Raw genomic sequence first — 23,592 nt, 5'->3', positions numbered from 1 at the left:
TTATGGAAAGAAAGAGAAATGTCCCCTTTCTGCCTGCCCTCAGATCCCCTTTCTGGTTCCTAAACCCAAAGCAGTTGGACAACTACACCTGAGCCAATACATTGTGCTGCTGTTCCTCTGTGTTTACCACGTATTTGATGCAGTAAATCCTGGGCACTGGCTCCTGACACCCACAGAGGTCAACTGAGAACTCTGCCTTGCTTGTCTGTACACAGTGTTTTTCCAGCACTTGATACCCCAGAGGATCCTTTACTGACTGTATCTGTGATCCAGTGGGAAGTTCTTCACACATTTCCTGAGCAGACAGAAAACCCATTTCAATAATAATAATAATAAAAAAAGGATTATTTAAGTTTCAGTAATGCAGTGCCACAGCAAAAATTTTTTCTGCCTTCATAATATAACACTTTATTGCTTTATTTACAGCAGAATTTGTTCCAGAGACTAGTGACTTAAATATGCTGTAGGCTAAGGTCATAAATTTTCAGATCTCATCCAATGAGTGTTAAGATGTTAAGTACATTAAATTTTTAATTGAAAAGTAACTCAACTGCAATGTCATAACTTGAAAAGTCCAGAAACCTGATGAAGTCCAGCTTGCATTCACTTATTCTAAAAACATAATATGTATACTATTTTTATACTAAAACCAGAGCACTACATATCTCTATATTTGTCTGAATTTGCCTCCAGTTACTCTCAGACTTCTCTTTTCTTCCAGTTAAGTAAATTCACTCTCCCATTCAAACCTGAAAGAAGTGCCAGAAGAGCACACAACCTCTGAACTCCCAGGGCCAGGGGCCTCCCTCTGCCTTTAAGACTTTTTGCATCAGATCCCAGGAGAGCCTGTGTTGATAGATAACTTCATTTGTCACTAGAGTGGCCCACAGGCCTCTAGAACCAATGTTTTATTAAACAAACATAAAACCCCCCATGATTTAATTTTCACATTCATAAGGGATATATTTTTTCATATATTAAGGCTTTTTAAAGATAATTTGTATGTATCTTTCAAAATACAATTTATATCACCTTGAATACTGAGTAGATATACATGTAACAATAACATATGATGGCTTTAATCAGCAAAATATTTAATAAGCATGGTCCTAACTTTGTCCAATAAGCCTGAAACTGTTTTAATGAATCAAATCTAGTATTAATCTGAGCCAAACTTTGTTCAGGGATTTACAATAATGATAATCTTTGGGTATATAAGCAGAAAACATTTTTGTTACCTTTAACTGATATTTGCCTATATTTGCTCTATAAAAATATGCAGTGTCATGGCCCCTCAGCTCTAGAATGGTAAGGAAACGTTCCTGCAACAATGCTTCCAGAATGGAATGAATAATGCTCAGCATTCAATAATTCCCACCATTTAATAAACAATGGATAACTCTTAATCCTGGTTTGAATGCATGACAGAAAAATCTCATGGGAGCCCCAGTTTGATCCTGTTCATGAAGGAGCAGAATCTGCTCTCCTTAGAGGTGGGTTTGTTCCTTGATGTGTCTCTCTGACTACAGGTGGCCAGGAATAGTCTCTGCACTAACTGTGCTGTGCTGTTTGCACTCAGACACAAAAATAACACTGCTCAGTCCAAGCCAGCATGCAGCTCATTTATATTTTACCTCAAATCAGCCCCACAAAAACAAAGGAAAGCTGTTCTCCCAACCCACTTCACCTCCCTTTGCCTTGTTCCATGAGATCAATTGGCAAGTAGGGGCTGCTACAAATACAGACCAGAGCACAACCTTATTTTCTTCCCTTCACAGTAATTCAAAAAATAAAAAAGCTATGGCCCACAAAGGCCTTATTAATTTCCTTTATTGATTGAAATGTAAGACACAAGGTGCCTCACAGCTCCTGAGCTACACAGCAAAATAAGTGCGAGGACCAGCAATGAAAAACACTAAGTAATGAAACAAAAGAAATTATGAAAAGTAAAGCTAGAGATCAATATGCTGCTTTTCTGAAAGACTGTGCTCAGCTTTAAAAACAGAATTGTTTGTGCTGAATGTTTGATTAGCTATAGATCACTAAAGAAGGATTCCAGACCATCTGGAGTCTATTCTGTAAGCTGATCTGGAAACCTCTAGCTCAAAAATAGTCCCTGTGTGAAGGCACAAACATACATACCACAACCTCATCAGCAAGTTTCTGGAATATATTTTAGATAAAAATATGCCATCTTTATCTCCTGGGAAACCTGAGATGAAAAATAAAAGAACCCAAATACCAAAGTACTAGAAACAATTGCTTGGAGAAGCAAGGCATTGTTTCTTAAAGGACCAACAAGAGGGAGGGTAATACCAAAAAGCCTGATGAGCAGCTTTACTTCTAAACATTAAAAGATGCAATTATTCAACAATGTCAGATAATCACCCAGATGATAAATATACATCTGCTGAGCTTTAACAAGGAGCTTAAAATAAAACTTGCGATATAGCAGAGGAACAGAAGCTCCCATTGCACTGGGAGGATACAGAAATTGGAGCATCACACAAACACTGAACAAAAGCTGTCTTAAAATAGAACTTGGAATGATGCCATAGTTAATAGCTATAAATACAGAACATGCTGGTGTGTTAAACATGGGTTTTAAATACAGCTTTAATCAGAATGGAAAAGAAAAGCAAGTCTTGACAAAGATTTTGGTCACTGTCAGCAGGGCGAAGAAACCTGAAATAATTCTAGACAGTGACTAGTGAAATACTTTTATTTTTATATTTAAATCAGGTTGGGTCACACTAAAAGGCTTCCTCCCTGTTTCTATACCAAGAATAGAACAATTAGCAAGTGTGTATTGGAAGGAGAAACCAGCCTGTGTACAACACTTGAATTGTTGTATTGAATTGAATTGTCAAGTGGTGCAGCATCTCCAAGGGCAAACAGCAAATAATATTCTGGAGGTGGTAGAAGAAAGAGGTCCTTACTAAGCAGTTGACAATCAGTCTACATAAGAGATCTTTGCCCCTAAGAATCAGGGCAAACCTTTCCAGAGTGTATTTCCTGGATTTTAGTAAAGATGGTATCCTGGGAACCTAAAGAATAGGACTGGAATCCGAATTTGGTTCATTTTTACAGCTGGAAGGGTTTCCAGAAAGAAAGTTAATGAAAAAGAAAAGCTATAAAATATGAACTGCCTGAGTATTTAAAAAAACAAGATGCAGTCTGGAGGTCATAAATGTGTCTCCAACCTGGCCATGACTGAGCAATACAATCAGGCAGGGTCTCACCAAAGGGAATTCCAGGCAAACTTTCCACCCTCTCCTTCCCATCAAGCACAGCCTGTGCTCACAGCAGAGGATCCAGATGTGGGGATGTATTTTCCCATTCTGACAGGGACTCTGCACGCAGTGACAAAGAGTATGACAAGCATGAAACACATTTCCCTATAACCCAGGTATGTTGTGAAGTACAAATGTGTTATTTGGAGCTCTTCAAGAACTGGGAGAACTGCTTCTAGTGAAATCTCAAACAAAAATGTCAGGAAAACAAAAAGAAACCTATCAAAAAAAAAAAAAAGGGAGTCTTAGGTCATTGCCTTCTTGACTCACTTTTGAGTCTTGGGAGAAATGGTTTGATGAATTTAGAATTTATGCATCTATTATTACCATTTTAGCAAGCTAAATTGATATAATCATATGACTTAAAGATAAAGTAACACTAACAAAACCTGCTAAGACAGTAAAATAGAAAACCTCATAACATTTATCTCAGAGTGATCCCAGACATTTTCTCCAGCCATATCTTTTTTTTCCTATAAGTATTTTTTTATAGATTTCCTGTGGTTACAATGGATCTGCTTTTGAAAAACCTCCACCTCTGCAGATATGTATTCTACTCCAAAAGAAAGAAAAATGGAGACTAAATCTCATCACCCAAGTAACAGAAATGTGAAATGTAGATGTAAAAGTGTGTGAGATAAACCATACTTGTTTACCCTCGCCTCTCCAGTTTGTTTTCTCATTATACAAATCACAAACAAGCAAAGACACTGTGACAAAACCAGCAACTGGGAACAATTTCCAAATACTCCATGCTCAGGAACAGCCAATCATTTGACAGAGACCAGGCATAGGATATTTACTTTTTATTCCTACCAGATGAAACTGAGTTTTACCTAAAACTGTGTCTGTGCTTAGGAAGCTGGAGTAAAAAGATCCCTGCTTTAAAATGATGAATGAAATTTACTGCTGCCACTTGTGCATTTAAATACTTTAAATTGTCCATTAAGGTATATTTGAGCAGACAAAAATGTCCTTCATTAGGCTCTATTAAATCTTATCTATTTGCACATGCATCTCTGTGGCTTCTGCAGCCCCGACATGCACTAGCAGGGGCAGCAACACTCCCATGAGCTGAGATCACACTCCCTTTCTCTGTAATAAAAATAATGGACAGGCAGCCAGAAAATGGAGATATTTTCCTCCCATAGCTTCCAGTGATATAAACCACAAAAACAAAGCTCTGGGAACATCCTCACAGCTCAGAGTATCTTGGCACTTGTATGACAAACTCTGAGGTACATCAGCAATGACAAACTGCAAGGGGTTCTAGCTTCCTCTGCAGGACAGGCTGGATGGAACTTACTACACCATGGGAGAGCCCCAAATAAGCCAGGCTGCTTGAATCTGAGCATTAAAAAAGAACAGAGAGCTTTTTCAAGAACACGGGCTTTGGAGGGAGAAGCTGCTCCTTTGGAGGGAGTGAGAAGCTGCTCGCTTCGGCCACAAACATCCTGCAAACTCAGGTGTTTTTATAAAAAATGAAATGACAGTTTGCCCTGGATCGCCAAGCAAATTGAATTCTATTTGCCATCTGTGTGGCAGCTGTCTCCTGTTCAGTGGGCAGTTTTCCTTATCTCTTGCATAACCACTCCTCCCTCCGGGGGGACACCTGCTGATAACAGGCTATGGAATGTCCCTGCGTGGCTGATGACACATCTGCTGATAACAGGCTATGGAATGTCCCTGCATGGCTGATAAGAACTACAGCATCCCACTGGGAGATGTGAGCCCAGAGGGAGGAGCCAAGCATTCCTGCCTGGATATAATCTGGAGTTTCTGGAACAGCAGCACAGCTTCTAAACTGGATTTCCCAGAGGAACAGCTGCCCCTTTCACTGGATCTTCAGAGGAAGACTACACCCTTTTCTCCAGGATCCCTGCTCCAGCAGAACCACCCCTGACACTCCAGGAGGACTGCAGCCACCATTCCAATTGGATTGCTACCAGCACCCTGAGGAGCAGGGTGTCAGGTGTGTTCTGACTCTGTCAGTGTTGTTTTAGTTTACTTCATTGTTTATTTTATCTTTTTATTTTCTTCCCTAATAAAGAACTGTTGTTCCTGCTCCCATATTTTTGCCTGAGAGCCCCTTAATTTCAAATTTATAACAATTTGGAGGGAGGGGGTTTACATTTTTTCATTTCAGGGGAGGCTCCTGCCTTCCTTAGCAGACACCTGGCTTTTCAAACCAAGACACAGTTGTTCTGTGCAATTAGGCCCACACATATCCTCAGCAGATATGGCATCTCTACTGATTTAAACTGGATTCTAACAGGTTCCCTCGATGCATGTGCATCCTTCCCTCTCCTTTGGCACAGATTTTATCACTCCCAGCAAAGATTTCACTCAGCACTTACAGACATGCCACCACTTGACAGCTATACAATTTACCCTCCCTAACAGAAGACAAAAGGCACTTATGTCCCATTATCCTCACCAAAGCCTGGCCTGGCCTAAGATTGTAGGAGCATTGAAATTTCTATTTTGCTGAAAAAAAAAAACAAACTCAAAATTGACTATTTTTTCCTTCTTTTTAAAAAGATCTTGGTGCTTGATTTAGGGCCCACTCCTCTGCTGCAAGGCAGCTGGTGCAGAGCAGCATTAAGGACTGGTACAGTGCCTTTCCTCTCAGCCATGTCACCAGCGGCTCTGTGTGACAAACAGCCCAAGCCCTGAGCGGGACCTTTACAACCAAACAGCAGCAGAGAGAAAACCAGACCAAGTTCTTCACAGAACGGGGCGATGTGGCTCCAAGTGCCAGTGGAGCAGCTCTCATTTCCATCAGCTGAAAATGCTTTTAGCCACAGGATAGCTCCAGGATTGTGTCTTCAATGGGCTAAATAATTCCAACAGTATTTCTGGTTCATTCTGTACTGAAAAGGACATTCTTGCAGGAGACATCTTCCCAAATCCACTCTTCACCTGGATCCCTGAGGCAAAGGTGCATTTCCATTTACTGTGTAACAGCAGGGAAGGAATGATCTCCCTCTTCACTCATTAGGCTCACGTATTTTGAAATAATTTTGTATTTTGAAATAAATTTAAATGGAACTGTGAGAATCTATCAGTCTTATAAACAGCTCTTTCCTGTTTCAATGATAGATGAAAAGTGCATTTATCCTGGGAAAACTTTTACTACCCTCATTTAATCTTAGCACTCTCTCAATACACCTTTTTTTCCTTAACATATGATCCAAACCATACTATACTTAATAGAAGAGGTTTTCATTGACCTCAGCAAGCTTTGAATCAGACCTGTAAATTAGAGTCTGACCCCTTTCACAGAATTTATGATCTTTACAGCCTATCCCTGCAAAATTAGGACATTGTGGACTCCATGCTTTACGACTCTTAAAATAGCTGCCAACAAGTAGTGCAAACTATGCTGTTCATTTCAGGATATCCTTGAACCCTGGTTCTTTGTCTAATTTTACTCCAGCTGACCCCCTGCCCCTGATCAAGTTTCCTTCATCACAGTAGTTCTAGGCCACCTGTCTTGCTGTCAGGTTGGGAAGCTCAGGCATGAGAGAAAAGGAGGAACTGCTTGGCCATCTAATCTCATATTAATAATTTAAAATAGAGTTTTAGCAAGTTTTTCTCATACTATATGAAAGGAAGCATAAGATGAATGGTTAGCAGCAGTCATTCTTGACTATTATAATATGGAGCATGCAGTTAATATTTAAATAATATGTACATTCATATGCAGAGAGAAAAAATAGTTTGAAGCAGAACTGGTGTCCCCCAGGACAGGGGACACCCTGTGCCCTCAGATGACAATGACAGCCCTTTAGGGGAAACAAGCTAACCAAACCAAACCCTCTGTGAATCACCTGGCTCAGCCTTTTCCACTTTGCAGCTTCCTCTGGCAATAAGCAAATTCCTCTTCTGCCTGCACTTCCCGGCTACAGTGTTCAGTGCCAGGGGAAAAGGTGTGTGACTGAAGAAACACCACGTCCTCTTTTCAGCCAGTCAGTGCCAGGTATCTGACTTCAGACAAGAAGAGAGAATGTTAAACCACATCCCAGTAACTCATGGGCAATTCTACAAGGGTTCATCCTTACCGAATGAAAGGATTACAGCCCATTGTCACACCTTAAAGACACTCAGGAAGAGGTGTTCTGATTTAGCAGCATTTTCAACACTCTGCTTGGAGGCCTAAGTGAGTCCACCAACAGGGAGGCAGTGAAAAGTCGAGGGTAGCAAACTCCTGTAAGCATTTCTGCGTTACAGAGACTGGTAGAGCAGCAGGAAGCCTTTGTGTCACCCATACCATATCCTCAGACAGATTGTAGCACTCTCATTCAACCAAACCTTTTACCATTAATAGCATGTAGGTCTTCGGGGAAAATGTAGACAGAGCCAAAAAACTTTTCTAAACTTTTCACAGCTACTGAAAGAGACAAAAAATAGTTAACTATTTCTTATTTGAGAAGCTATTTGACTGGTATATTTAATCACTCTATAGGATCAATTTCTATCAGGAAAATAAAATGCTTCACTGGACTCCAGTTGACACAATAAGAGAATTCAGGTTTTATTTGTATCTACTTGCAAATTACTGACCAGTCAGGGTGACTTTGTTGTTCTTTCACACTCTGCTTTGCCACAGCTGCAGAGTTTTTCACCGTTCTGAGCATCGAAGTTTCCAGAGGGTTGCAGTGGGTTTCTCTATTGGAGGCTCCCTCTTGGGGCCTCTAGGCTTTCCACAATGTTTCCTAACAAATAGATCTGATTTTAATTAAGGGAGGTAAATAAACAGCCCAGATGCTCTGTAGTCACACAGGTCCCTGGTCAAATCTTGTGTCAGAGTAAAGCCTGTGGCAACAAAACATTGGCCTCAAGTTGAGCAGCACACAATCAGAATTATACAGAGGGGTTGAAACACTCTGGGTTCACTGGGGTCTGAGATGCAGTTTGATTCCCTGGCAGATCCTTCAGGTAAAAACACACATTTACTAAAAACTCCAGAGATACCCTGGATGAATCTTCTTTCAAATATGATTTATTATGCCTACTCTTTTGAAAGGTTCTAGTTAAGACAGTCAAAAGTGACCTAGAAGCTGATGCACCTGTTTAGCACCTGAATAACTTGTGGTTAATTAAAAATATGTATAACTAACACAAGCACTGTGATAAATGGATGTACTGTTGGAATTCACACAAAAATAATTGCTTAGAGCTTTCCTAGAAGTAGAACAAGAGCAGGAGAATGATCACATTGAAAACAAATGTAGTCAAGTTTTCTAGGCAGTCTTGACAGCTGTCTGCTAGTGGGGATTTACTGCAGTGTATGCATGGAATTAATCCATAACTTAACATTTATGCTAGTTTGCATCTGTTTACAAGCCCTACTTCCTATTCAATTGAGTAGCACGACCCTTTTCTCACATCAGCCAGGGGTATCATTATTAACTGATAATAACCTCAATTTGCAAATTACTTAAATCCAATGGGGCTATGTTTCATTACCATACTGGCTGTAATTCCAAGTCAACATTCATTACTGACAAAATTCCATTTTCATGCAGACAACTATGCATTGCTGAGAAGTTATTTGTAATATCCTAAATATTTTACTATGAAAGAAATGTGCCCTTTTGCCTAGGAAAAAGGTAAGAAAAAGCCCAACACCACTGTGTAAAGAAATGAAAAGCTGAATTCAGGACTTCCTCGCCTACAATCATGTAGAACACACAATTAAAGAGCTATGTGTCCAGACAAAGTTCTATACATCAAGGAGCTATTCTTTCCCTTACATATCTGCTTCCTCACCATATCAAGATCATACTTAGCCAAAGCCTCCTCTTTTCTTCCCACTTTCAAGCCCTAAAGAGCCAATTACTGCAGCATGTTATTAATTCATTTCCAACCTGTGCCACACAAACATCTGAGTCAGAACTCATTTTTTCCACAGTACCGGGCAACAGGAGCACAGCACATCCTTCCAAAGATCTGTCATAAATGCAGTGCTTCTCCAAGTCCAAGTGACACAATATCCTGTGTAAGGAGCAGAAGGGCATACGAACTGTTCTTGCATCTGTAAGGACAGCAGAAGATCCCCCCACAATAAACCCAAACTGAACAGCTCTGTGAAGTTCACCATTATTTGCAGTTCCATTGCATTTACAGACTGGATGTCCAGCCAGTCTGGACAGCTGCCTTCAGGACTAACTTCGTGAAGGAAGTTATATTTCTCCCAGGGATTAAAGTTTGTGCCCTTACCCAGAGTCTGAAATGTGTCCAGCTGTTTTCCAAATTGGATTTTCATCTGTCAGCCTCATTCCAGTCCTAGAACAGATCAACATTATAGTTCATTGCTTCCATTTTTTTCTCTTCCCTGTATGGACAACTCCTGTTTTCTACCTTTAATTGCATCTTTGTGGATTAATGCTCTCCAGCTCAGCCCTCCTGGTTCCTCTCTCCAGCAACAGAGGACCAAACCTTATCTGGTCAGTCACTCCCACCTGAAAGAGTTATCTGATAGCAAGAAGGCAGCAAATATAAATACAATGTGCATAATCTGTTTCTAGCAGGCCCTTTTCCAAAAATTCTTTTCGATAAATAAAGCAAGTGAAGTTGCAGAAGTTTTTCTTATATGGGTCACTGCCCATGAACTATTAGGAAGTAACCCTGGCAATTTACTTTGAATGAGCCTTGGCAAACAGTCAGGACCACTCAAAAATCTCATGGAATGCCAGAGGCTCATTTCCATTTCCTGTATTTGGTACATTTCACACCTTCCAGAGGATGCTTATTTAAGCATAAGACATCACCTCAAACTGCTTTATCAGGAGCCAACCGTTCAGAGACTGAGACTTTAGTCCCAGAATTCTGCTACCAACGAAGTATAAGCCAGGAATTCTGAACTCAGTAATTCACTCAGTAACAATTTTAACTTCAGCAAATGCTCAAATCCACCAGAATCCAGAGGGGAATTGTTTGCAACTCACCATGGTAACAGCGCACCAAGGCCAGCTATCAAAATTCACCCCTCTCCACTAAATGATTTCTCCTGCAGGAATAAACAGAGTATCAACAACCCCTTCCCCAGCTCCCTTTTGAGTCTAATACAGATGTCATTACCATGCTTTGGAAACGGTGTGGAGGTAATTTGTGGTATTTTGTTGTTGGGTTTTTGTTGGGTTTTTTGGGGGGTGGTGGATTTTTGGTTGGTTGGTTTTGTTTTTGTGGTGTGATTTTTTTGTTTTTTGTTTGTTTGTTGGTTGGTTGGTTTGGGTTTTTAATTTTTTTTTGAAATTTTTAATTTTTATTTCTGTACCTAACCAAAACACTGAAGAGCTCTTTATGCAGCCCCTCTGCAGGCCAAGCCTGCTCCCATTAATGCCAACAGAAGCCTTGCAATTGACTTCCAGGGAGAAGAGCAGTTTGTTGTTAAGCACAGTAATATTTGTTTCACCTTCACCCATGTTAACCTCTTAAAAGGTTTATATTTATGGGCAACAGTGTCTGCTCCTCTCAGAGGGGTTTTGCAGAGGCATAGCATTAACCTGTCATTTGATTTTCCACTTGAGCTGATGTACACACTGAGGCAAAGAGCAGCACTAAGGTGTGTTGGTAATGACTCCCCAGGATAAATCCATGCATATTTTACATTACAGTGTGACCCTTACAGGTTAGGCTCTTATTTTCCCACACAAGGTGATGTGCCTCTAGCTGGCTTCCTTCCAGTGACCAGGAAGTGCACAGGGAGGCTCACACAGGACACCCCCAACATTCCAGTGGCCTCAGTATGGCTTTTGGGTTTATGGCTAAAGCATCCTGTTAGCTCACAGCTCTATTTCATACAGCTGTGAGTGTAATTATGTGAGACAAAGGCCATCATTCGGCAAGGACAGCTGCACAGCATTAGCACTTTGTTCTTACCTGATTCAGAGTATGATTTTTAGTTCATTTAGTTTGAAATAGGAAGCAAGGAAAACATCTGAGTCCCATCACGTATGCACTACACATCTGCTATGCATTTTTCTGAGTCTTCCTGCTCTGAATCCTCATGTTATCTCCCAGCTTTACCTTATACTCCTGATGTAGTCATTTATTGCAAACGCATTTCTACGCTATCCTATTTCTTTCTAATGGAACACCTCAGATAAAAGCAATAAACAGGCTCAAGAATTGAATCCTTTCCTGCATCTCTACAGAGATTGCTGCAAACTGCACATTCAAAATGAATTGCAGTGATGCAGTTCAAACATGTTTAAAGTAACAATCTATTCATTCTCAGGTATGGGGGTTTGGTTGGCAAGTGAAATAAAACAACTTCTCTGGTTTGCCAGGGAACTGGCTGAGAAACATTTGCTTCTTTCCTGCCTATAATCCATGTCTTCTGATGGCACTGAAGGAAGCAACTTCTGTCTCCCTGTGATCTCTCTCAGGTGGGCTTTGCTGCTGCTTTGCCCTTCCACCACTTCAACAGGTATTCCACACTGAATACAGCAGAAATTTTCTGCTGTCTGTGCTCTCACACCCCACACCTGTGCACTCCCACAGCATCCAGTAATTTGATCCCAAACTTCTGACAGTGCAGGTTTTAGTTTATGCAGCTGCTTCACGCACAGTGGGCTCTGCCCTTGTGGCTGCTCATCAGTTCCTCAGGTCCTGGCTATCCCTAGTTCCTTTATTCCCTGCTGGTGCCCACCAATGGATCTGACTCACCTAATGGATTTGTGATTTAATAGTTTTCTCTTCCAAATGCATTGCTGCTCAGAAGTACCCTGTGTACATCTATTTCACATTAAGATGGCCCCTCTGGGCCACTTCCCTGCCTGCCAGTGGCAGCAGTCACCTCCTCACTCTGCCATCAGCCGCATTTTTAGCTCCCCCCCTACATCTGACAGCTCTTTAGAGAGGAGCTTGCTAATCCTCGCATTCCAGGCACTCCTTCCAACAGCAATTGCTCTGACTTAAGTTTTGGAACGGAGACATTTTTGCTGCTGCTGCTGCTGCTGCAGCACAGGTTCTCCTCAGGCTCCAGGTCTCACAGGGTGGCTGCAGGGAGCCAGAGCAGCATTAGGATTTCAGGTCATGCATGAACAAATCCAGCTTTGTGTCCTGTCCAGAGCTCCATGGCACTGCTGGTGTCTCCCATTCATGGTCTCAGCATGCTCCCCAAGCAGGCACAGCTGCACTTCAGAAGTTTCTCACACCATACCATTTATGATTTTTATAAAGATAATGAATGCAAAGTACAGAAACAGATATAGAACTGCTGAATGGAGAGCACAAAAAACCATTGCTTTCCCCCATCTGCCTAAATTACACCATGCTTGAAGGTAGCAACACTGGCAGGGCTGATATTGCCCTATCAGTGTTCTGCAATCTCCTATCCAACATTCAAGTACCACTTCACACCTCAAAAATTAACTCTGTACTGACACAGACCATTAACAAATTAATAGGACTTCAAGCCATTCATCAACAGTCACACAATCTCTGCTTTAATTAATGAGCCATTCTTACCATTTATGTAATGTTCACTGTCCTTAATGTTTAAGCATCTCAATAGAAGCAGATTTCAGAAGTAATGAATATTCAAGTAGCTCAAAGCTTTAAATTTGCATATTAATATTTGCTTTCTAAGTCACATGGAAAAGTATTTGAAAGGCTGGGCTCTGATCCTGTTGAAAAATAAAAGTGTTAGAATTATTAGATTTTCAACACCTTTTGGCCAATGGTTCTAAGATCACAGATCCTCTTTCTTTTTCCCCCATGAAAACTCTAGATCCTTCAGTGAGAACTGGGACTTGAAACAGTTTGATTCTATTCCTGGTGCAGTCCTAGGAACTAGATTGATGGTGTACAGCCTAGAGTGCTACATAGCAAAGAAACAGTCTAAAATGATCGAGTTTTCAAAGCAAGACTTTAAATACACTCAGGGTTAAAGCATAACGTTGATTTTGCTGCTTGTGTGATTGTAGCAGAGACATTTCCTAGCAGAGTAGGGGTGTAAATGATGGGAGGGGACTACCTTGATCACCCTGGAGTGCTAAACTATGTAGTATTTGTTAAACTGGAGAACAACACCCATTCTATCCACACATACACACGCAGCAGCTGAAATACACTCATAGCCTGTAATGTATATCTTCAACACAAAAGATAAAAACGCCTTCAGACATCCCACAGAAATAAAGAACAAATACATTTAGCAGCACTGTAGGTCTCACACAGTCAGGCAGCCACAGGCAAGCAGTTGAACTAAGTCCAGGAACTGAACTTTACTCCATAAAACAGAAGAGCACGGAAAAATTAAGATCCCAACAGCCTCTGCCAGTGTAAACAAGGATGAGAGGGTGGGAGAGAGGAGACAATTCCTTACTCCCCCCAAATCTGCCAACTGCAGGTGGCATTGCCAAGCATGGGTGGAAAACATAAACAGGACCATTAAGATTTCCCATAGGAATAACAGTATGGCATGTTCAGACTCCCATCTTTAGTTCCTAGCAAAGAAACAAACAAACAAACCCAACAAATGTAATGATGAAAAAAACCAAAAAAGAATGTATAGTGGAAAGACAGGAAAAAAAATTATTATTCAATCCTTCAGGTAATTGGTGACAATCCTCAACTAAGATAATTGATTAAAACCAAAAGTTTAACAACTCTTCCTAATCCATTTAAATATTCAAGAACCTCCTAGGGAATCATATAGCTCCTTCCTTGAATTCATCAAGATCTGTTTTCAAACCCTGTGCTCTTCAGCCTTTTGCTCTACTTCAAAGTTAATTTCATAACTTCAGTTGTCCTGATTTACAATTTACAAATTCAGTTGCAGTGGTGAGCTAGCCATGAAAACACTGGGCAGAGCACAGAATCCCAGCTCTCTCATCCTTACTAATGGCTTCGTTTAAGAACATTCAATGGCACAGAATAGTGGAAATCTATAAACTTTATTATCATCGTTTTTCAAATTAACTAGAGGCATTTCATTACCATCAGGATTTCACACATGGCTTCCAAACACAAGGTGACAGGACCAAAAATGTTATCTGGAAAAAGACTCCAAAAAGGCACCTCAGAAAGCACAGAGTGTTATATAGGAAATATATGTAAGAGTTAAACAAAACTCCCCCCTTCCTTCTCAAGAACCTCAGTGGCTGCCTTTTTCAGACATCAGTCCAACCCAAATAACCCCAAACTTTCCCATCATGTCTTCTCTACCAGGCCAGCCAGAGACAGCTCTCAGCCTGACTTCTTCCCCTGAAGTGGTCAGTTTTATCTTAGTTTTTCATTCTCATTGTTTTATTGTAGCTTTACCTTCAGCTGTAGTGCTGCTTCTCATTTCCTGTTCCTTAAATGAAGAGAAAATTAGGTTCTCAGTGCACATCCCAAATCCTATCTTCTTTCTTTCCTGCCAAAAATAACTCATTTCAGCAAGCTCGCTGGAATCATCACACTACTCAGATTTAGCAAGGCTGTTTTTATAGCCTGTTCAAACAATATATTTGATGGTGTCCCATCTGCAGCTGGTCTCAACCAAACCAGAAATACACAATATTTGATAAGCTACTGTCTCCACAGTTAGAAACATAAACTCTGTAACACACATGGCATTTCCTTCAAAACCCCTTCCTTGCTCATTTCAAATGCATAATAAATACTGTCTTACTCAGCTAAAGTTAGACCACAAGATTTGCAAAAAGGAAGATTTGCTATGATGGCAGAACACAGTCTTCAAAGACCTTGGAACAAATTTAAAAGAGCCAAGTCGAGTTTTTGGTTCGACCACAGCATTTCTGGTTAGTTTGAAGGTGTATTTCACCTGCAAAGGAATAAATCACAACATAATCCACTGCCACTGAGCAGCACATCTCAGAATGGAACTAACATGGGAAACACATGGAAATAATTTTCAGGAGCAATGAATGGTTAAAAGCACCACTCTGTGCTCCATATAAATATCAGTGCCTTTTGTCAGGACCCTGCTAGTAAATCTTAACTCAGCATGTTAGCATTAAGACAGAATTTCAGGTTATTATATTGCAAAAGGTATTGGGGATTTCCTTGAGCAGTGTCTGAGCTAATGCCATCCATGCCTTTCACCGATGCACATTACTCACTCAAGAGAAATCCTAAACATGCTGCAGTCTCACACCCATTCATTTTTTAGCACGGGATTAGCATGTCACAGAGGTTGTTACAAGCCTGCATTGTACCATGCACCCAAAAGCTCTCCAGCAGCGTTGCCCAAAGCCCTGAAGGCAATTTGTAAGTGAGAGGTATCTGCTTACTTGGAAGTCATTTCAGACACTGCATGGTTTGGGGAGTTTTCAGTTTTCAGAAAAACTCAGTTAAAGGCTTGAGGCTTGCAGCAGCTGTTAGTGCTTGTTTTTAAAACACAGTCAAAGTTTCTGTTTCTCAGTAGATTGTTCTTCCAATCTTACCCCAAATATTCTCCACAAAACCTGCTGCCTGCTAAGTTTTGCTGCTGGCAGTGCCATCAATATACATCACTTGTACACATCTCTCTTCCCCTCTGAGACTGGAATTACAAAAGCTCTTCCTGCATATGTAGCACAGCTCTGTGTCTTGCAGAGAAGTTCTCAGAGCCCACGCCTCATTTTGGCTTCAATAATTTTCACCACACAAGCTTGCTGTTGGTAGTAGTGGAAATAACACAGCTTTCCATACTCAGTGCAGGACAGAAGCATCCTTTCCTCTTCTGGCTGCTCCTCCGGCTGCAAACGCTCCGAGACAGTTCTGCTTTTCAGCTTTTACTCTTGCACAGGGCTTTCACAGGGAAACAAAGAAACAACTGCCTCCAGAGCATTGAAATGCACATTCTTTTTTCAGCCTACTGTCCTGGATTAGGGCAAATCTGGGCGCAAACTCTCAGTGTTTCCCAGGTCCCAGTCCGGAGCAGGTTTGGATGGTTCCCAAAAGGGAAGGGAAAAACAGTCCAGGGAAAAATCTGGACCGCTTAGCTAAACTAACAGAAGCAAAAAGCAAAAGCAGAGCGGGAGCAAAGCAAAGCAGCAAAAAGCCAAGAAAAAAGCAAAAGCCGCACTATGTACTGCCCCGTCTCTCTGTCCCCCAGCCGTGGGGGAACAGGCTGATAACAAACCAAAACAAACCTTGCTCTCAGAGCCAGTCTTGAAGGCACAGAACATAACATCCAGCACCAACAGAACACACGACTGGGGATACCAGCATCATAACCTCACCCCAGGACACCTACTTATATGAAGTGTTAGGATACTGTCAGGTGTTTTATCTCCATTTTGTTACCTGTGAGAAAATTCATTACAAGTATCTTTCCCTGGCAGGTATATTCATAATCCTGGATTTCTGTAACAGCCCAGCCATAGCACTGAAACCATTGCATTCAAATGTGCAGCTCCTATTGCTGCTCCAAGCCTGCTGAGAGCCTTCCTGCATTCCTCACTGCACAGCTCCCACAGAGGCCTGCCCGCAAATGGAACCAAATAATCTGCTCTTCCCCAGGACTGTAAGGAGTCCTCAACAACCTGGATGGATTAGGGGATGTTAACACTTCTCCCAGGTAAATTCCCATTTTAAAGACTGAAAGCTTCCTGCATTTCCCATATTCCCATATATTCTGTCCACTCTTTCCATTACTCGGGATTTCTGCAGAAGCTCCTGTCTTCACTCAGCCTTTCTCCTGGCTTCATTTTTATCTGCAAACTCTTTTACAACTTTTAATCTACCTTCCTTTTTATTCTAAGACCCTTCAGCTTCTTCTCCAACATCTCTGAACTTACTGTAGTTCATAATCAGTTTTTTATTTTCTCTTTCCTACATCTTCTTCAACTTCTTATTCCACTATTCAGTGGAATGCGTGCACCTACAATGTTTCATCTTCCAGGTATGATGAATTCTAAATAAATATTTAATATATAATTTTATATCAAATATATAATTTCTAAGCTTAAATGATGTCTGTTTTTACAGCTCTGATATAGCAAGGCTTGTACCATAAAGAAGTTGGTCTGTTAGCAAGGCTTGGAGCTGCTGTACCACGTAACAGCTCACATTTCCTGAAAAGGTCTTGCATAGCCCAAAAACCTCTGTTTTGCTTAATCTGTTACAAGTTATTCCTGGAGTAAGCACCCCAAAGAGCTGAGGACTCATAAAGAGGATTAACTTACATATTCTTCTACAATAACAGCTGAGCATTTTACTTTAATACCACTGCTTTTGGGCTTTATTTAACTCTCCCCCATCTACAAATGGCAGTATATTACCAAAATTCTTCTTAGCAACACTGTGTAAAGCATAACATTTATTAATTTATTGTGCTACTTTCCAGGCAAGCCAATATAATAGACAATGCTTGGGACTAAGTAATATGTATTGTAGTTACCACACATATTGCCACTTAAAAATTCATATACAGCAAACAGAACAGACACTCATCTCAAACATGCCAGTATAAAATCTCTGCAAACAATAGCTTGTGCTTTCCTGGTATTTTTCAGCTTTAAGTTTATTCCACATCTGTCACAGCAGAAAGTGGAATCTGGCCCAAGGACTACTTCTAATAAATCCTTTCCTTTATTAGTTGAAACAATGTAATTCACCATACAGCATATGTTCCTCTAATTATCTTTTTGAGCAAAAGTATTAATGACATTTTGGCCATATGTCTAGTTATCTCAGAGTGAATCTGGGGATTTTTGACACATTTGCATTATAAAATGGTCAGAAACTTTAATTAAAAGTTTGGGATTTCAGTACCTCTTATTTGCAGTAAAATAGAAGCCGAATGCAGACCCATCCAATGATTTTGAGCAGTACTCAGCTACCCAAAATAATTTTTATGCTTTTCCAACATTCTAACATTACGTAGACTTTTGAAGAATTTATTTTCCAATGGTGCACCTTTATCAGGATATGAACTAACGGAATTTTTAATGTTCACCTCTGTCTATCCTTGTAATTCCAACATAAATCCTTAAAGCACGGAGAAGTAAAATGGGATGGGAATTTGAAACAGAAAATTCTACTGGTTTTGAGAGAGAAGTAAATTTTGTAATCTGGTCATAGTTAACAGTGTCTTTGCAAATTCTTTCATGACTGAAGTGAGGTATTGAAAAAGGAAATGCTCCTATTTCTGTTTCTTCTGAAAATTTCTAGTCAATCAACATGGCTTTCAAGAGTCAAGCAACTACCAAGGTATCCTATGAAAATTGCACACATGGATCATAATATAAACTTGGATTAGTATTCTTCTAGCAATGAAAATAAATAGGCCATACTAAAAACAAGTATAAAGCAAAAATTCAGCATTTCCTTAAATCATCTGAGATCTGTATTGTCCTCTTTACCTGCTTTTGTATTACATCCTCTGAATAACCAGAGAGAAAAATGTTACCTGTACTTTCTTTTAGTGCTTTGTACTTAGCAAGTGTGGAAAGTACTGACTTTCAAGTCCTTAAAAATGAAATCTATTTGTTTGTGGGTCAGGTAGACACAAATGCTTCTGGAATTAACATGTGACAAAAGCTGCATCATGGAAGTTTTGTACTTGTTTTACAAGTGCCAAGGTTGGAAACACCTCAGTGCCCTGGGTCTTTCAAGTGTGTTTCCAGCTAGCCCTGAAAACACAGTTAAAGCCAAACCCTTCTTAAATGCTTTCTGGAAAAATAAATTGACTTAAACACGAGCATTAACACTTCTAGGTTAAAAGATAGCGACCCACAAAGAGGATCACTGCTGATTAAACCAGTGAGGCCCACTTATAACCAGAATTCTCATCCACTAGGAAGAGGAGAAATTAATTTCATGCAGCCTAGTAAAAAATACCTTCTGACTTCTACCAGCACGGGTGGGATGTGAATGTGATCAATAGTGCATTTCATCACCAATAACCTCAATTATTTCACTTCCTTAAACAATCTCTTAATTTTCTGCTACAGTTAGCAGCTAGAATTATCTTCCTCTTTAAAGCAGGATGCTTTTCCATTTTCTTTAAAAGCCAGACTTGTCCTGCTGCCAGGATGAGTGAGGGAGGAGGCTCCTGGAGAATATCACAGGCTTTGTGTGACCAGGAGGTTAGACCCGTGCTCTGTCTCTTTTTTAAGCAAGGAGAGGGGGAACGATGGGGGTGTGCTGACCTGCGGCAGCCAAAACAACCTCCAGCGTTTGAAGCTGCCTTTCTGGAGCTCTCCCACACTGCTCCTGTGTGCTGCAGCTCAGTCCTTACACATCCCAGAATGTATGTTAGAGTGGAGACACCAGGCTCTATAAATGAAGATATCAGGTGCATTTCTTTTGTTTCCCTACAATCCATGATGGGTAGGGAGGAGAGAGCAGAATTCAGCAATCATTATCACCCACGGGCCTGACTTCATTTTCCCAATATCATTTATATCCACAGCTTCCTTCCTTCAGCAATTTTAGAAAATGTGTTCAAAGCCAAAAAGGTAAACAATCTTGATGGTAAGTTTGTTTTTGGGAGGCCGCACTGTGAATTGCTGAAGATGAGGAGAACTGCACCAATAAAAATCCCTAGGTACATTAAAGAACAAATTAAAGACTCAGGTCATGCGTTCCAGTTTGGTAAAGTTTAAACACATGAATTTTGACATCTCTGAACAGTAAGTCCAACACCTTGAGCTGTTAGAAAGTTATACTTGCAGTCTAAACCTGCCTTAATCCTAGAAGTGCAAATCTGTCAGTAAAACCATGTATCTTAAGCATGGTGGATTTTGAGAAATTGAAAGAAAAGGCAAGAATTTTCTTTTGTGCTCAGCATAAAAGCTTTCAAGAAAATGAAAATACAAGAATTTAAATATTTTCTTGTTAAAAGTATTATTGCACAGCAGCCAATATTTCCTTGAAATAATAACAGTTGCTATCCAGGACAGAAAAGAACACCTGCATTACTATAAAAGAGGCATTTTTCCAGGCTGTCATGAAAAATGCTTTCCTGATTTAAAAATGAAAATGGTCTTGTTAGTGGAATATCTGAAGAAAGTTATAAAACAACCATATGAATTAGAAAGTACTATTCTACAGCTCACAACTCATGCTGTAAAATCAAAATCAAAATGGTTACATAAAAACAAACAAACAAACAAACAAAGAAGTATCTATAATCTTGGGAAGCTCAACTTCATCAAAAAAACACAGTGAGGATTCCTGTATTTCCAAGCTTTTTATTACTAATGGATAAGGCCAGATTGGTAAACCCATTTTTAGAATCAGAAACAAACTCGACCTAATTCTTTTAGAAGTTGATCAACGCTGCCCTGAAATAAAATAAAGGAGTTGCCCAGAGTTAACTGAAGGTCAATGCTTCTAATGGCTCAAACAGCAGCTCTTTCATCATTCCTGATTATTTATATAGAGAGGGAAAAAAATATTAAAAACCCCATTAAAACCCCAACTTTAATGACCTTTCTTTTCTCCTGTTTTTATGTTCTGACTCAGCTATTGACTTCAGGGAAAGTAGGATCAAGCCTTGAATTAATAAAAATACTCAGTGGACATGGAGGGAAATATGTGTGAATCCGAAACTAAATTTCTGTAAGATAATTCTGCTTAGTGCATTTGAAACAATCAAATGTTGCTGCTGAAATCTCAGGAATGCAACTGCAGTATTAACTAGAGTCACAATAATAATGACATCGTTTCAACACAATTCATGATTTTCACCATAAACACGGCAGCAAATGAATGAAACACATCCAGTCCCGTGCCTGATGCTGATCTACAAGTTCAGGTAACACAAGTGAGCACAGCTATCAGAGTTTCTTTCACATCATGGATAAAATGGAAATATTCAAACCTCCAGGGCCTCCTGACTGGTGCAGGTGATGTTATTCCCTGAAGTGATGCTGCCATCTTGTGAGGGAAAGGCTTAAATCCACTTTTATTTTCATTCCTGGGACGTACCCACAGTGACTGGAGATCTGGGGCACGCAGGTCAGGAACTGCCAGGGATGGAAGCTGGACATTTGCTCTCCCTCCCCAAAACCAGCTCTTTGGACACAGAGTGGAGAGGACAGGCAACACTGTCCAGGAATTGAGAATTCGTCAAAGCAAGCTCACCCCTGCTGGAGCAGAATATTTAAATTGCAGGGGGACATTCCAACCTAAGGGAACTTGCATTTCAGGTGGAAATGAAAACAAAGGAACCACAGGCAGCTCATGCTAAAAGTTGCTGAACTCCATTTCCTTTCTTCTAAATTCCAAGATTGGGAAACCCAAGCAAATTTTTAAAAATGCCTTTTGCATGGGCAGATATTCCATCCATTCACCAGTCCTTGACATTAGGGATCAAGAACAGCTAAAGTGAACAAAGTAATTTCTTGAGTTTCTCACCAAATAACACACCATTGTTATTCTAATTCTAATATAATGTCTTACATTTTTCTAAGTCTCTGTATTCTAATTCTCCATACTCTCATCCAAATGCACACACACCAGATTTCAAGACAAGAACCGGGAGCACCTACAGTTGGACAGAATTTCATGGCATGGGCTAAAGAAACACTGACAGCTATTAAATCTAGAGTGAAATTTTCCAACAATGCTTTTACAGCTGAAAATGCCCCTTTTAAGTGTTGCATGCACTCGGCATGAATCTATTTTTAAAAAGAAATAAAGTAGCTTCAGTATGATCAAAATATTCTGACTCCGTATTTGTGAATGGAGTATTTAAATCTTCTATTTCCACACTTATAATATGTAATGCAGAAAATACAATTTTATAACGTTTCATTTCTGGAAAGCAACTAGAAAATGTATGATATTCTAGAGACCATACACCACAGTTTATGTACATTCAGTTTTCACATGGGAGTACAGAGAAATGTCCTAAAATTAATTTTATTAGCACGCCTAAAGGTCTACTGTTGCTAGAAAAAAAAAAAAAAAAAATCACCTGCTCTTCCTGGCTGCAAAATCCATGTCTCCATGCAAGCCCCTCAAAACAGAAACAGCTTCCTGCTATTTGGCTTTGGAGTTGTAGGCATAAGCAGTGACCTCTCTGCTCTCCCAACATGCAAATTTGTTATGTTACAAGAAGTTATTTTAATAATCCCTCACAGGTGTTACTGAAATGAATCTGTTACTTTGCAGTTGGAGCAGCTGGTGAGGAGACAGTGCCCACCACTGCAGTTCGATTTTATTCTTGCTCTGACACAGTCTGTTATAGCTCTGGGTCTTCATTTATTCCTTTGGAAAAAGAGTATAAGCCACCATCGTGCCCTGTCTTTGAACAGCACAGCTATTCACTCAGAAGTAAAATGTTTTGGTGTCTCTGCAAGAAAGACTACAGCCTCAATTATCAGACATTTTGGCACTAACCAGCTGCAAACTATGTGTAATGTATTCATTAGCTTGCATCACCACCCCAGCATGCAGGGGGTGAGCCAAGAACACCTTTTTCTCTTTGCCTGGCTACCCCAGGCTTTCCAAAGAACAGTTCTTCACTGGGAAACTGTAAACCAGACAATCTGGCCCTACATAATTATGAAATGTTTTTGTTGCTTGACTTAACAGCAAGATCTGCTCTTTGTAATTACTTGGAAGAGCACTGAATCAAGAGATATATGCTACTGCTTCCTCTGTAAAACACATTGCTTTTATTCACTACAACAATGACCCGAAATTTTATTTTTAATTCAATATATCTTAGTGAATCTGGAGTCTTCAAACCCTATATTCAGTTATTTAATTTGAAATCACGGCCTAAAATAAACTGTGTTAATCAGAGATTAGAATATGTTGTTCTTCTCCTCCATCTGCAGAACTGTTGTGGACTTGTGGGCAACAGCCTCTGAATGCTGTGGTGCTCCACATGCCTATGTCAATTCCTGTAAATACGAATGTTTCTGGCCTGAGAGAGGAGCAGGTAAGGGGACAGGGTGATGTGACCCACATTTACAAAAAAAAAACCTTCTCACTGTATTTCCTGGAACTGGTTACCCAGCTGACAAATGGAGCTTTTCAATTTGCTGGAGTCTGAGAACTCTTTGAAAAATGGACTCAGGAGATGCACCTACTTCACTTGGAAAGCAACCTTACACTGCCAGCATTCAAGTGTCCCTTCAAAGCTAAGGGGCTTTGGTTTTGATGTGATTTATCTCTGTATCTCACCTCAGAATGTCGGTCTACCCTCAGGTATTTCGCCTCTCCTACTCCTGAACTTACTTTGCTGGTTTGAACCTATTAAAACAAAATAAATTTAAAAACCCCAACAAACCAGATGCATTAGACCTGTGGAATACAGAGGACACGTTTGCAAGGATGGTGTGTACACACTGCTGTTCCTCCAAACCATGAAAAGCCATGAAGCCCATCCAGCAGG

General features: G+C 40.2%; 1 long non-coding RNA gene across 1 annotated transcript; it reads right to left on the bottom strand.

The window, feature by feature from the left end:
* Nucleotides 1-5,476: 5,476 nt before the first annotated feature.
* Nucleotides 5,477-8,902, bottom strand: LOC121363311. The gene is made up of 3 exons (XR_005956682.1): nt 7,389-8,902; nt 7,127-7,283; nt 5,477-6,223 (listed from the first exon to the last, which is right to left on the bottom strand). It is a non-coding gene; the product is annotated as an uncharacterized LOC121363311 (long non-coding RNA).
* Nucleotides 8,903-23,592: the final 14,690 nt, after the last annotated feature.

This window comes from Pyrgilauda ruficollis, unplaced genomic scaffold (genome assembly GCF_017590135.1).
Source record: "Pyrgilauda ruficollis isolate IOZ18807 unplaced genomic scaffold, ASM1759013v1 scaffold119, whole genome shotgun sequence".
NCBI classification, from domain to species: domain Eukaryota; kingdom Metazoa; phylum Chordata; class Aves; order Passeriformes; family Passeridae; genus Pyrgilauda; species Pyrgilauda ruficollis.
Note: the sequence above shows the minus strand (reverse complement) of the source record. Positions and strands in the feature narration are given on the sequence as shown.